Here is a 14,423-nt window from a genome sequence, read left to right as displayed (position 1 = left end):
TAAGAATCATGGTCATTGTGTTAATTTGAGTCTTTTGAGATGCAGGAAGTAATGCAGGTGAACAATAAATTTGGAGAGACCAGGAGCAGGCAGAAAGTGCCTTCATATAGAAATAAAAGTCTGACCCCTGTGGCAGCAAGGCCACTGGGCAGTTCTTAAGCCAAAGTACCCACTGGAAGACAGACTTAGTCCATTTGTGCTGCTATAACAGAACATCTGAGATTGGGTAATTTATTTAAAAAAGGAAATTTATTTCCTCATGGTTCTGAAGGATGGGAAGTCCAAGATTAAGGCACCAGAATCTGGTGCCTGGTAAGGACCTTCTTGTTGTGTCCTCATATTGCAGAAGAGCAAAAGAGAGCAAGCCCACACCACAAGCCCTTTTTATAAGGCCCTAATCCAATCACAAGGGAAGAGCCCCTTATAACCTAATCATCTTGCAGGTTCCCTATCTTCCAATACCATCATATTGGTGATTAGGTTTCAACATTAATTTTGGAGGAGGCAGCATATTCATATCATATCAAGAACACTTGTGTCTCACAGGAATGGAATTGTATTTGTGTCTTCATTGTGCTCAGTCATTGGCTCAGGGGAGCCATGGGAATTGTGGCCTTGGTATAAATGAAGGTGGTACATTCATTAGGACCACAATCAGTTAGGCCCATTATATTAGGATACATAAGTGGCATAAGTTCTGGGTTACCATACTCATAAGATATACATTACAAGAAGACAGACAGATGGGTAGTTCCATAAGCCTTTGAAACACAGAATGAGTGACCTTGACATTTTCTTCAAGTTCATTGCCATATGCTGCTGCACCAAGAGGCAATGCCTAGAATAACTTAGAATGAAGCATATTTGAATTTGTAGGCTGATAATGCATATCATTTTAAAATCACCTCACAGATATAGAAGTAGTTAATGTGTGCATGTTTTTCTCTCTAGATGAACTTTGGCTGGGGACAGGCAACTCATCTACTCTAATGTACTTTTGTTTTTGCTAATTCCCTATTTCAGATAAATGTAATGAAGATAATAATATATTGTAAATGAGATATCAATTCAGAACATTGCACAGTATTTCCTTTGAAAGTGTTGGCTCGACTGAAACTATAATTACTGGAAAGCAAAAAATGTAAAGCTGTCATACAAACTGAAGTGTTTCTACTATTTCTCTGAGGAACTTAATCAATTCAGCCAAAGCAATCAACAAAACCAGTTGTTTATTGTTATACATTCCAAATCATTCAATGACTAGGTTTCTTCAGATTTAATTGACTAGATGTTGAACTCCTGGGATAACATAAACCAACATGCCCAAATGGCTCTTGAGGTTGCAAGATACCAGAAAATTCACTAGAGCTAATATTAATGAGTAAAACCCCACCTTCTCTTAATTATTTTACGCTTGAAACAAAAGCACTCTTGAATATTTAAATGGTCAAAACAACCAGGGAGCCTGGATAATGTCATGCATTCTTACTGATTTTTTAAAACCTTCTTGCTCTGAGTGGTGACTGTATTTTTAAATTTTGCCTCTGGGATCCTCTTCATTAGGGTATCTTTGTGTTTCTGGGACAGCACAGACCCTGTATGCCCTGCCTGTGGTATAAGTGCACGACTACTTCTTGATTTGATTTGTGTTACTCTAGGAAGACAAATGAAGAACCTTACTATTTCAGTATGTGATTCATTCTCAAGTGTGGTTCCTGGACCTAGCAGCAGCAGCACGCTCCCAGGAATGTTTTGGAAAATCAAATCCACAAGTCTACCTCAGACCTACTGAAACTGGCACTCTGGGGACAAGGCCAGCAATGTAAGTTCTAACAATCCACCTAGGTGACTCTGATGCATGCTAGGAGGAGGACTGGCTGACACCACTCCTCATGGTGTATTCTTCAGAAGGGTATTCTGCGGCATATTAACACATGTCGCACAATGAAGGAGTTCCTCATTTGAAGAAGTTTGGGAAATTCTGAAATTAAAACGTTAAATAGAGCAAATACATGACACTCCTCCACAGTTTCCCTATAGGTTACCATATACAGTCACCTGCTTAAGGTCCCACAAATAGGATAGCCATGCTCTTTCTCCCAAGAGCCTAGTTCTCCATCCTTCTCAGCCATTCAGAGACAAAGAATTCTTCTCTCAGTACAAAGTCCCCCCTTTTTTTCCACCCTAACACCACTGATGGAGAAAATTCAGTATGGTTTGATGCCCCATTCCCTCTACTACAAGGCAATCTTGGTAAGTAACATGCAACATGTTAACCAAAGTCTGAGGTATTCAGTCTTAAATAATTAACCCTTTGGGACAATATTCATTTTAGTCCACATATATATTTGGAGAAAAGACACTTCTTCAAGGACAAAGTCTAGCTAAAAACATAGCAAATTCCTATTACTACACCGAATAAAAACATCGTGGTCTGAATAATCTATATTTGTATTATTTCAGTGGTTCAGGGCTTTCCCCAAATTAACGTGGAGTCATTTGCTTTACATCTATCGCTTCAAAGTAAAACCTAACAAGGACTTGCCTATAGAATAGAATTTAGTTTCCACTTTAGCACATAGAAATAGGTGATGAACTCCAGGGTGGCAGTTTTTCACTTTCAGTAACCTACACCGCAGACTCTACCTCTAGCAACAGGAAGAGACCACATGCAGCTTAAATTATACTGATTTTCCACTGACACATGGGATACTAAGTAAGACTTAAATGAGAGATTTCAAATTACTTCTTCACATAAGAAAAAAATTTTAATATACTCCAATGCTGTAAATTTTTAGTTTAATTTAATAATAAAAAGTGGAGAATTTAAAATAAAAAGTTCATTGTTGGTTCAATATTTTACATCAGAGAGTAGCAGGACAAGCATGCAGTAAAGGAGATTATTCCAGCCTCTATAGCAACAACACTGCATTTTTTGTTTGCCTTTGCTTAGGTCAAGCTATATTCCCACAAAACCAACTACAAACCTCTAATAGCCATGTAGAAAGCAAGTTTTCCAAAAACTCAGACCCTAATGAAAGATGATAAAATTTGGGTGAGACAAAATTTAAGAGAGTAACTCAAGCATGACTTCAGACTTAAAACCTCTTAAATGAACATGCCAAGTTATGCCAAATTGCTTGTGCCCAATTGTAATGAGAACAACTCAGTTCTGCAGGAGAAAGGGCATTAATTTAAGTGTTGTTGGCATGGCAAACAATAGATGACGTCTCATCCCTTTATATCCTATAAGTGTGTGTCATCCCAGCCTTTCCTCTAGTTCCTCTGACTCAAATTCATGTATTGTTAAAAAACTTACTAAAATCCACTGAATCAGAGCACTGCAGACAATAAAAATAGAGGCAGTTTTGACGCCAAGCCAAATAATTTTGGCATTTAATCCCAATGTTCATGTAAACAAACTGTCAGGCACCCTTATGTACAAATGGAAAATTATTCATAAAGGAAAATGATGACTGAGGTTCTGAGAACAGTTTCCACTGCAGGGAATTAATTCACTGACACATGTTGTCTGTGGAGGGTTGTTCCTTCATTTAGTGTCAGATCACATTAGCAAACATTTCATTTCATGTTGTCCACCACTAAACACAAAACTCTATGTAAACCACCATAATTAAAACCCAAGTCTTTCAAAGCAAAAACATTAAGACTCTCTAATATTCTGTTTTTTGCTTTCACCATAAAATAGGAGGGAAAGAGATAGTCTTACTAACCTGAAAGTTGGGAGATCAGACCTTAGAAAATGGCCATCAATAAGGCAGTAACATCTCTCTTTTTTTTTTTTTTTTTTTTTTCTGAGATGGAGTCTTGCTCTGTCACCAGGCTGGAGGGCAGTGGTGCCATCTCAGCTCACTGCCTCCTGGGCTCAAGCAATTCTCTTGCCTCAGCCTCCTGAGCAGCTGGGACTACAGGTGTGCGCCAACACAGCCAGCTAATTTTTATATTTTTAGTAGAGACAGGGTTTCACCATGTTGGCCAGGATGGGCTCGATCTCTTGACCTCAAGATCTGCCCGCCTCGACCTCCCAAAGAGCTGGGATTACAGGAGTGAGCCACCGTGCCCGGCCTAGTCACATCTCTTAAATAAGGGGTGTGATGGAGAAATAAAAGAATTACAAATGGAACTGGATTTTAAATGTGCTAATATATGCTAATGGTTTTGATTGGATGAGGGGTCATAGATTCTGATTAATTCTTATAGAAAATCAGAAAATCAAAGTTTTAGTTGTAGCAGAGATTGCTAGATACCTGGAACTATCTATTCCCCTCCATTCTATAGTCATATGATTTGTAACTGGGTACATGGCTTTCAAATTTGTCTACATATTCCAGGTCATAGGCCAAGTGTGGCCTATGACCAGCTTCTAGCTGCAGGGACGCATACAGAAATGATGTGTGCATATTCCAGGCTGTGCCTCTAAAGAGAAGGAGCATGTTCTCCACTTCTCCTTCCTCCTTTGCACTGACTGAAATGTGGATGAAGATGTAGACACAGGTGAGGGCACTACCTTAGTGACCAATACCAGGAAGAAAGGATCCTGCGTCCCAGGACCATTGTGTTGCCACAGAAGCCCTGATCACTCACACGTAATATAAAAAAAACCTATCTTTATAAAGTCATAGTATTGGATTATCTGTTATAGAAGTTGAATGTGTATTTTCGTAAATACAAGATATGTTTGTTAAAAATGAAGGATGTAAGTCTTCTAGTCCTGTACAGCAATGGATGGTAAATTATAGCCATAGGTCAAATCTGGCCCAATGCTTGCTTTGGTAAGCAAAGTTTTATTGAAGCACAGCCTATGTTCATTCACTTATGTGTTGGCTGTTTTCTCATTATACTATCAGAGTCGAGGAGTATGACAGTGACTGTATGACCGACAAACTCTAAAATCTTTATTAACTGGCCCATAATAGAAAAGACATTGCTATAGAGAGAAAGAAAAAGAAAAGAAAGAAAAATACATTGCTATAGAGAGAAAGAAAGAGAAAAAAATCTTTCATCCAGTAAAAGCAAAGAGAAACCAATAGCACATAGGAAATAATAAAAATGGGGAATTTAAAATAAAAAGTCAAGAATATGACTAAATGTATTGTTAATTAAAATAAATGTGAGTGGACTAACTTCCCCCATCAATACTTTAACATTCTTCAGGTAAGACAGTGAGTCAAGCCTGGAATTGTCAGGAAATTTGTCACATTTAGCTAAAGAATAAGAACTTCAGAGGGGCAACAACAGAAAGGATTTGGTATGAGTAGAATTTTCACAGAAAAGGAGGAACTTTACTTTCAAGAAATTCTGTGTGCAAAATTTTAGGTAACTGTTAGTAAGCTGACTAAGAGAATCAAATCATTTCTGCCAAAAAATGAGAGACTGAGAAAAGCCAGACTTGCTCCTTGAATGATCCTAGGGACTCTTAGTGAAGTATTCTCAGGAAAGGGGAACTATAGGAGAGACAGAAGTGACATAAAGTCAATTCTGGCTGGATATGCTGGCTCATGCCTGTAATCCCCATGCTCTGAGAGACTGAGGCAGGAGGGTCGCTTGAGCCCAGGAGTTTGAGACCATCCTGCGCAACATATTAGGACTCTGTCTCTACTAACTAACTAACCAACTAACTGAATTAATTAATTAATAAGCCAAATCTACTGTTCTTGTGTTCTTGGGTTGTTTTGTGTTGCTATAAAGAAATACCTTGCCAGGTGTGTTGACTCAGGCCCAGGAGTTCAAGACCAGCCTGGGCAACATAGTGAAACTCTGCCTCTAGGGGGAAAAAAAAAAAAAAGTACCAGAGACTGGATAATTGATAAAGAAAAGAAGTTTAATTGGCTAATTCATAAAGAAAAGAGGCTTAGTTGGCTCACAGTTCTGCAGGCTGTACAGGAAACATGGCACAGGCATCTGCTGGGCTTCTGGTGAGGCCTCAGGAAGCTTTCAATCATGGTAGAATGCAAAGCAGGACCCAGCAGCTCACATGTGGAGAAGAGGAGAAAGAGAGAGAGTTACGGGGAGGTGCCACACACCTTAAACGACAGGATCTCACGAGAACCCTCTCACTATCCTGAGTACATCACTAAGCCACAAGGAATCCACCTTTATGACCTAAACACCTCCCACCAGACCCCACCACCACCAATAGGAATTGCAATGCAACATGAGATTTGATGGGGACATATATGTAAACTATGTTTTCTACCAAAGAACATAGGCCAAGTTTAATTAAATGAGATCAAGTGCTTGGAAACCACCTAATTAGTATATGGTGTCTACTGTACTCTTATATTTGTTAAACAAAAATTAACTGTATCACCAAGTAGCTTATGAAATTCTTACCATTGGAGAAATACAGAGAAGGGCCCATGATTCCAGTTATGGATAAATGAGAAACACTCATTCCTTTGGGGTTACCCAAGGACAGAAACAGTAAAGAGATCTTTAGTCTTTGGGCTTCTCTGGGCATATTCTGTTTCTGTACAGCCCAAGGGGGCCTCCTATCTTTCTATTATACATGCCAGTCTTGGTCATACTTTCTTTGAGGGGTATTTGGTGGTCTGTCTCTCATTTCCAGCACCTGTTATGATGTCATGCACCTCAGCCTCAATCACTTTTCCAGAAAAGACTACACAAATCCTCTAATTATCTACAGAGCCTACTAAGGGAAGGCTGATATGAACTGAGCAAGTGCTGGGCAGGCACAATGAGGGGATGGAGATGCAGGGATGATACCTTGACCCTCTTCTCATATCCCCATGGAATTAGAAATATTTCTTTCACTTCTACAATTGTGAATAGAGTACCAATCTTTTAAAATTATTATTATTAAAAAAATTTTTTTAGAGGCAGGGTCTCACTCCGTGGCACAATCATAGCTCACTATAACCTCAAACTCCTAGGCTCAGGTGATCCTCCCACCTCAGCCTCCCAAGTAGTTAGAACTGTAGATAAATGTACCATGCCTGGCTAATTTTTAAATAATTTTTTGTAGAAACAGGGTCTCACTATGTTGCATAGGCTGATCTCAAACTCCTGATCTCAAGTGGTTCTCCCACGTTGGCCTCCTAAAGCTCTGGGATTACAGGCAAGAGCAACCTCTCCCAACCAAGTAACAATTTTAAAATCTAGATTTAGGGTTAATCCAGAGCTAGATTTTTTTTTTCTGGGATGTTATAGAGTAACTGGTCTTATTAACAGTTCATTAAATAAATATTTCCTGTCATCTGTATATAAGGTATTATTTTAGGTACTGTGGATTCCGGGATGGATAGTATGTATCATCTGCCTTTGATGAATTTACATCTAATAACGATTAAAAAAATTCAAGGATAAACTACCCTCTTTTCTCCCGTTACCACTTTCCCCTAATGTACTAATATAGACCAATACTATGCAAAATGGTATACCAACTATTAGTCATCAAATTTAGTTATACAGCTATTACAATACTGATATTGGAGTGGACCCTACAGACTATGGGTTCATTTCTGCTCCTAAAATCAACTGCCTTTGAAAACAAAAGGATAGAAAATCAAGGTCTATATTAGTCCATTCCCACACTGCTAAAAAGAACTACCTGAGACTGGGCAATTTATAAAGAAGTCAGTTTTAATTGACTTACAGTTCTGCATGGCTGGGGAGGTTTCAAGAAACTTACAGTCATGGCAGAAGGCAAAGAGGAAGCAAAGCACATCTTGCATGGTGGCAGGAGAGAGTGTGAGGAGGTGAATTACCAAAAGCTTTTAAATCATCAGATCTCGTGAGAACTCATGGATCACAAGAACAGCATAGGGGAAACCGCCTCCATGATGCAGTCAACTTCCACCGCATATCTCCCTCAACACACGGGGATTACAATTCAAGATGAGATTTGGATGGGGACATACAGCCAAACCACATCAAGGTTTTTTGCTGATATAGGCTAAATTCATTTTGCTGATATCTGAGTATTACCAAAATTTAGGGGTAAAGAGAAAATTTAGGCTTAGTTTTTTAAAAACTCAATTTTTTTGGATATGTCTCTTAAAATTAGTATTTAATTTGTGCTTTTTTTGGAAACAAGTCTAATATTTTCTGCCACCCAACACATACTGCCTTAGTGATACACTAATGAAAACTTGCAACATTGCAGTATGGGAGTGACTTGAACTCAGTTTTTACATATTTGTTTCTGGACTACTAATGGCTTTCTCAAACCAAACCAAAACAAAAACACTCTATGTTTAAACTTCCAATGAAAGAAAGGATAATTAAGAAGTTTGGGAACAAATTTTCTTGTTGTAGAGAGGCAATTTTGAGACCATAGTTTTCATTTACCACTTTCAGAGACATTTTACCACCACAAACGTGTTTTGTGCATAATAGAATCACATGAAAGTCACTGGAGTTGTGGTTGTCCCTTTGCTGGTAACTGCCAAATTTGATCATCAAAGAGTTGCATGTTCTAGGACTGGCCTTAGGCAAAATTACCAAGCAGGTGTAGTTTGTCTTTGACACCTCTCACTTCCTATTTCCAGGCTTCCTTCTACTCTTTTTGTAGTTACCCTTCTCCCTTCTTTAAACAATCAGTTCCTCATGCTCAATTCTCAGTCTCACTCCCACTACATTTTATGATATAATGCAGGGGTCCCCAACCCCTGGGCCATGGACTGGTATTGGTCCGTGGCCTTTTAGGAACTGGGCTCCACAGCAGGAGGTAGTGATGGGCAAGCAAGTAAGGCTTTATTTGTCTTTACAGCCCTTCCCCATCACTCACATTACTGCCTGAGCTCCGCCTCCTGTCACATCAGCAGTGGCATAAGATTCTTATAGGAGTACAAACACCATTGCGAACTGTACATATGAGTGATCTAGGTCAGACGCTCCTTATGAGAATCTAATGCCTGATGATCCATCAGTGTCTCCCATAACCCCCAGATGGGACCATCTAGTTGCAGGAAACAAGCTCAGGGCTTCCACTGATTCTGCGTTACGGTGAGTTGTATATGTCATCATATATTACAATGTAATAATAATACAAATAAAATGCACAATAAATGGAATGTACTTGAATCATCCTGAAACCGTCTCCCTCTCCACAGTCTGTGGATACCCTTACATGATCTTCCATTAAACTGGTCTCTGGTGCCAAAAAGATTGGGGACCACTGTTGTGATGGTTAGTGTATACATCAGCTTGACTGGTCTAAGGAATGTCCAGATAGCTGGTAAAATTATTTCTTGGTGTGCCTGTGAGGGTTTTTGGAAAAGATTAGCATTTGAATCAGCAGACTGAGTAAAGAAAATGCCTCCGCCAATGTGAGTGGGTATCACCTAATCTGCTGAGGGCCCAAAGAACAAAAAAGCAGAGGAAGGGTAAATTACTCTTCTCTTCTTGAGCTGACACATTCATCTTCTCCTACCTACAGATGTTAGAGGTTCTACAGTTTTCAGACTCCAGAACTTAAATTAGCACCCCATACCGTAATCCCAGCCCAAGTTCTTAGGGCTTAGACTTGGAATGAATTACGTCATCAGCATTCCTACTTTTGCTGCTTGCAAATGGATCATGTGACACATCTTGGCCTCCATAATGATGTAAGTCAACTCCTATAATAAATTATCTGTCTGTCTATTTATCTATCTACCTACTTACCTACATCTACCTATCCACCTATCCATCCATCCACACACATATGTCAACCTATATTGTCAACCTATGAGGTCTGTATTACAGGTTGTAATGGTTTTTTTCTACAGGACATCATTTCAGAAACAAAAATAGCATTTGGACCAATAAAAACTAGGTTTGAATATTATATCAGAAGAGTTTGTTGATATTTGTATATATGTGTGTGTGTATCCTATTGGATCTGTTTCTCTGGTGAACCTGTAATACAGACCTCATAGCAACCTGTCAAAATCTAGCTTTTTATATCACATTCCCTTAGAGCCTTTTTTCCTCCAAAACATTCCTGGAGCTAATGTGCTTAAGCAGATTGACTTAATGTATTTTGACTGTTAAATGTCTTAATGAATTACACTAGTGGCTACACTGTGTGTTATTTTGAGGTTCTAACTTCAGATTTCTCAAAAGTTAATAAAATAACTGGCCATGTGAAGAATAATTTTCATCTTTTCCTAACTGTTGAAAAAAAGTTTATTCTTTTGTTACCCACATTCAATCACCTCTTAAGAATTTAGTACTAGAAAAATATCTCTTTCCTAGGACTGGCCTTAGGCAAAATCACCAAGTAGGTATAGTATGTATACTATACCTATTAAAAGATAAGACAAACTCATGTCTTTTCTTTTAATAGGTGAAAATAGTATAATAAATTCTAACAATTTTATTTGGCCAGCTTCAGGAAACTTAGAGCTCAATTAATGTTTAAGCACAGTAATAGTATTAGTCTGGGTTCAGGGAATATTTAACTCTTTCTCTGGTCTCTATACTAATGGTCTAAGGGCAAAGATCTTTTTAAATATGGGCTACTCCATGTTTTCTTAGAAGCAAACAAAAATAAATATAGATTTGATTCTAAAATATTACTCCTTACAGAAGCATGTTCAAAATTTCCTAAAATCATATGTAAACAAAAGACATTATCCCAAAGCAGTGGTTACAATGATAACTGAGACATGACAAAACCTTGGGGGGATTATTTTCATAGTCTGTTGGTGTCTGCCAAATCACATTCTTAGGGAGTTGATTTTACAGGCCCACCTTTAGGACTGGCCCAGGAAGACAATCTTTGTGTTGGCTGTGCTAGGGAGAGGGAGTTTGGTGAGCTCCTCCCAGGAGCTGGGATAGTAACTTGAAAGAGCTATTCAAGAGAAGATGAGAAGCATGTCAGTTTGTAATCTGGTCTAGCCTAGGTTTTGCGGGAAGATGCCATGAAGGGAGTGGGTGAGAGGGAACTTATCAACAAACTCTTCTGATATAAATATTCAAACCTAGTTTTCATTGGTCTAAATGCTATTTTTGTTTCTGAAATGATGTCCTGTGGAAAAAAAATCAGGGCAACTAGGGCATGCCTGTGCACACCTGGGATTTTATAAGAGTTCGAGTTCTCAACCATCCACCCCCCAACCTAATTCCCATCTAGTTCCCTCTTAACTTAGAAGAACACCTTCATTTAAAGAGAACCTTCACTGTGGATCTCCTTTACATGATGTAAAATGGCCTCTTTTAGAATTTAATTCTGCACAGCTGGACAAGCAAGGGGGGCGATGCAGGTTGCCACAGAAACTGCTGTTGGTGCTGGGATTCTTTATACTTTGCACCTAAAAATAAGATGTGAAATGTACCGAGGGTGTGATTAGCACAGCACAGAAGGGAATTTCTAAAAGGAGAGCCAAGCCTCCCGCCCCCACAGGAACGGGGGTGTTCTTCGTAGCTGGAGGACAGGACATAAATCTGGGAGCAGATGCTCAACACGGTTCCTCCCTCAAAGGTGCAGGGAAAGACAAGTGGGAAAAGTGGCTTTTAAAGAGGAAAACCATCTTCCATCAAGCAAAATTCATATAAATTCCAAGGTTGAGATGTCCTGAAATTACCCAGGAAGTAAATAGAACTGTTATCCTAGCCTATCAAAAAGTCATAGAAATTTGGCAAAGACACTAGCTCAGATTATTGTAGTCCAGTGTCCAGCCCAGCACAGGATGCTGTCACATCCCACCTTGCCTGGTCAATTGGACATATTCAATGACCTTCACTTTTTTGGGGAACATGTGACAACTAGAATGTCTCTCTAAATATTGTTGAAGTCTGCCTTTCTGTAACTTCCACTTATTTGCTCTTGTTTACCTTCTGGGGCAACAAAAAAAAGTCAATGATTACATTACTTTGTTTGCTTATTTGTTTTCTTTTTTATTCTTTTGAAACAGTCTTACTCTGCCATCCAGGCTGGAAATGCTGTGATCTCACCTCCCAGATTCAAGCGATTTTCCTGCCTCGGTCTCCCAAGTAGCTGGGATTACAGGCATGGGCCACCATGCCTGGCTAATTTTTGTATTTTTAGTAGAGATGGGGTTTCACCAAGTTGGCCTGGCTGGTCTTGAATTCCTGACCTCAGGTCATCTGCCTGCTTTGGCCTCCCAAAGTGCTGGGATTATAGGCATGAGTCACTGCACCCAGCCTCTGTTTTTTTTTTTTTTTTTTTTACCTTTATACTTCTTCAAGGTAGATGTCACTTTTTTTTTTTTTAACTTAATATGATAATTCTTCACTTAATACCAAAATGGACCAATTGGCCTAGGGTGTCCATTCACAGTTCGGGGAGCCTGACCAAGCTGACAAGTCAGTTTCATAGATCTCTGCCTTCAGTGCAAAAGGAAACACCATTAAAGCTTTATCTTTTCATAGTTACGCAAAGAAAATTCTTATGTGTCTCTCAAGCATGGCCACTTTTGTGATTCAACATCTACTATGTGCCAGGCACTGTACTAAATGCATACATTATTTTATTTGATCTGGTTACATGAGTTTACCTTTGTCATCCCCAGAATTTTATAAAGGAAGTTCAATCCAGTCAGAATGGTAGCATTCTCATGGGTGTGTCCACCAAGTTCAGTGGCAAGGGCATAGACTTGCTAAATCAGTGATATTGGATAAGTTATACAATCTCTTTGAACTTCAGGTTTCTCATTTCTAAAAACTGGTATAATAAACTGGCATGAGTTATTAGAAGTAAAAAACTTATATGCTTAAAATATCAAATGTATAGTGGGTACTCAGTAAACTCTAGTTCTCTTCTTCCCTTCCCTTGCAATCCTATAGGTCTCCCACTATTGTTGTATAGCAGAGCAGTCAATCAAATGTCACCTCAGAGCCATATGTAATCAAGCCTGGAAAAACTACCTGTACAGGTATTAAGAGTCAATCTGAGCAAATAAACCATTAATTGAATAAACCCCTTTGTAAACAGAATATAGTGAAGTGATATGGGCTGATAACATGAAAGAACTTACTTCCCCAAGGAAGTGATACCTAGATCTCATTAACAATTAAAATGAAAGAAAAAAATAGAGATATACATACCATCAGGGAAAAGGTTGAGACAGACTTGTGCTAAGTCTGGAATTCCCTGCTGTGACTACCACATCCTACCCCTCTATCCTTCTCAATCTTCAGTGCACCTCACCTGCTCTTTATATCCCTGGAGGATATAAAGCCCTTTGGTTCTTTTGCCCTCATTCCTTCCTGTGCAGATGGATCACATGGATAGTCTTTCAGTGAGACTCAGACCCCTTTTCTCATGGTCATCTCCCTCCCTATTCCCCAACCCGGGATAGACAATACCACCACCACCCACTTCCCTACTCCCCTGATAATTCACCTCAGTGTTGGTAAGATGATTAAGGAAGCTTGGGAAGAAAAGGATACCTCTTGACTTTCAAGGAAGCTGAATAAATGTAAGTTCTTGGGGATAAGATTGGTTAGGACCTCATTATTTTTATATAATTGTGAAACTTTTATAAAATAGTATATATGTATAAATAGCAAAGAAATTTGGAGTATCTATATAGCACCAACTTAGGTGGGTCACCAGGTTGTGCAATGAGGTGATGCATGAGTGTGCTTGATTGGGGGGACCTCCAACACTTGCTGGTGCCTGGGAGTGGGAAAGAGTTGCATGGAAGGTGAGAAAGAGTCCTGGCTTGTGCCACAAGAAGGCCAGGACTCAAAAAATAGATAATTCCTCACATAGGAAGGGGATTCCAAGGTGTAGGGCAGACAAAAATATGTTAACCATCTACCCTATAGGGACTTGAATAAAGTGTCTTTTTCCTGCTAACATTCCTAAATCCCCTCCTCTTGACTAAGAAGTGGAGTGCCTGAATACCGTAGGTACTAAGTAATTTTTAGAGTTCAAAGAAACCCTCAGAACTTTCCAATTCTAGAGCAGTTTTTATGCAGTGATTTAGTAGGACACAGGCAAAGGTAACCTAGCTCATTTAGCCGCTATAAGATGTAATTAGCAACTTCAATTACACCAGAGTCCTTAAATGGACTTCAGGCTCTTCCATGTCTGCCTCACTTCACTTTTCTTTTTTCCAAAGTAGTTTTGTTTTCCTTCTTGTTTTTCCTTAAAGGCCTAGTGATAGCTCTCTATTAATAGTAAAGTTTCACTTTTCTTATCAGTTGGTATTTTACTAATTCACAAATTCATCTAAAAAATATAAGTGGGCCAGATGTGGTGGCTCATGCTGGTAATCTCAGAACTTTGGGAGACCAAGGCAAGTGGATCACTTGAGGTCAGGAATTTGAGACCAGCCTGCCCAACATGGTGAAACCCTATCTCTACTACTAATATAAAAATTAGCCAGGCATTGTGGTGGGTGCCTGTAATACCAGCAACTCAGGAGGCTGAGGCAGGAGAATCACCTGAACCTGGGAGGTGGAGGCTGCAGTGAGCCGAAATCGCT

At 39.2% G+C, this 14,423-nt stretch overlaps 1 protein-coding gene across 11 annotated transcripts in view; it reads right to left on the bottom strand.

Annotated features, from left to right (window-relative positions):
- The window catches only part of TRIM9 (tripartite motif containing 9), a 260,580-nt gene that overhangs the window by 204,417 nt on the left and 41,740 nt on the right, over nt 1–14,423 (bottom strand). For all 11 annotated transcript variants that reach the window (XM_010341083.3, XM_074393934.1, XM_074393937.1 and 8 more), the window contains exon 2: nt 5,886–5,990. The gene's annotated coding sequence lies outside the window, so the exon portion shown is untranslated. The remainder of the gene's footprint in view (nt 1–5,885; nt 5,991–14,423) is intronic.

The sequence above is a fragment of the Saimiri boliviensis genome, chromosome 2, assembly GCF_048565385.1.
Source record: "Saimiri boliviensis isolate mSaiBol1 chromosome 2, mSaiBol1.pri, whole genome shotgun sequence".
Classification (NCBI taxonomy): domain Eukaryota; kingdom Metazoa; phylum Chordata; class Mammalia; order Primates; family Cebidae; genus Saimiri; species Saimiri boliviensis.
Note: the sequence above shows the minus strand (reverse complement) of the source record. Positions and strands in the feature narration are given on the sequence as shown.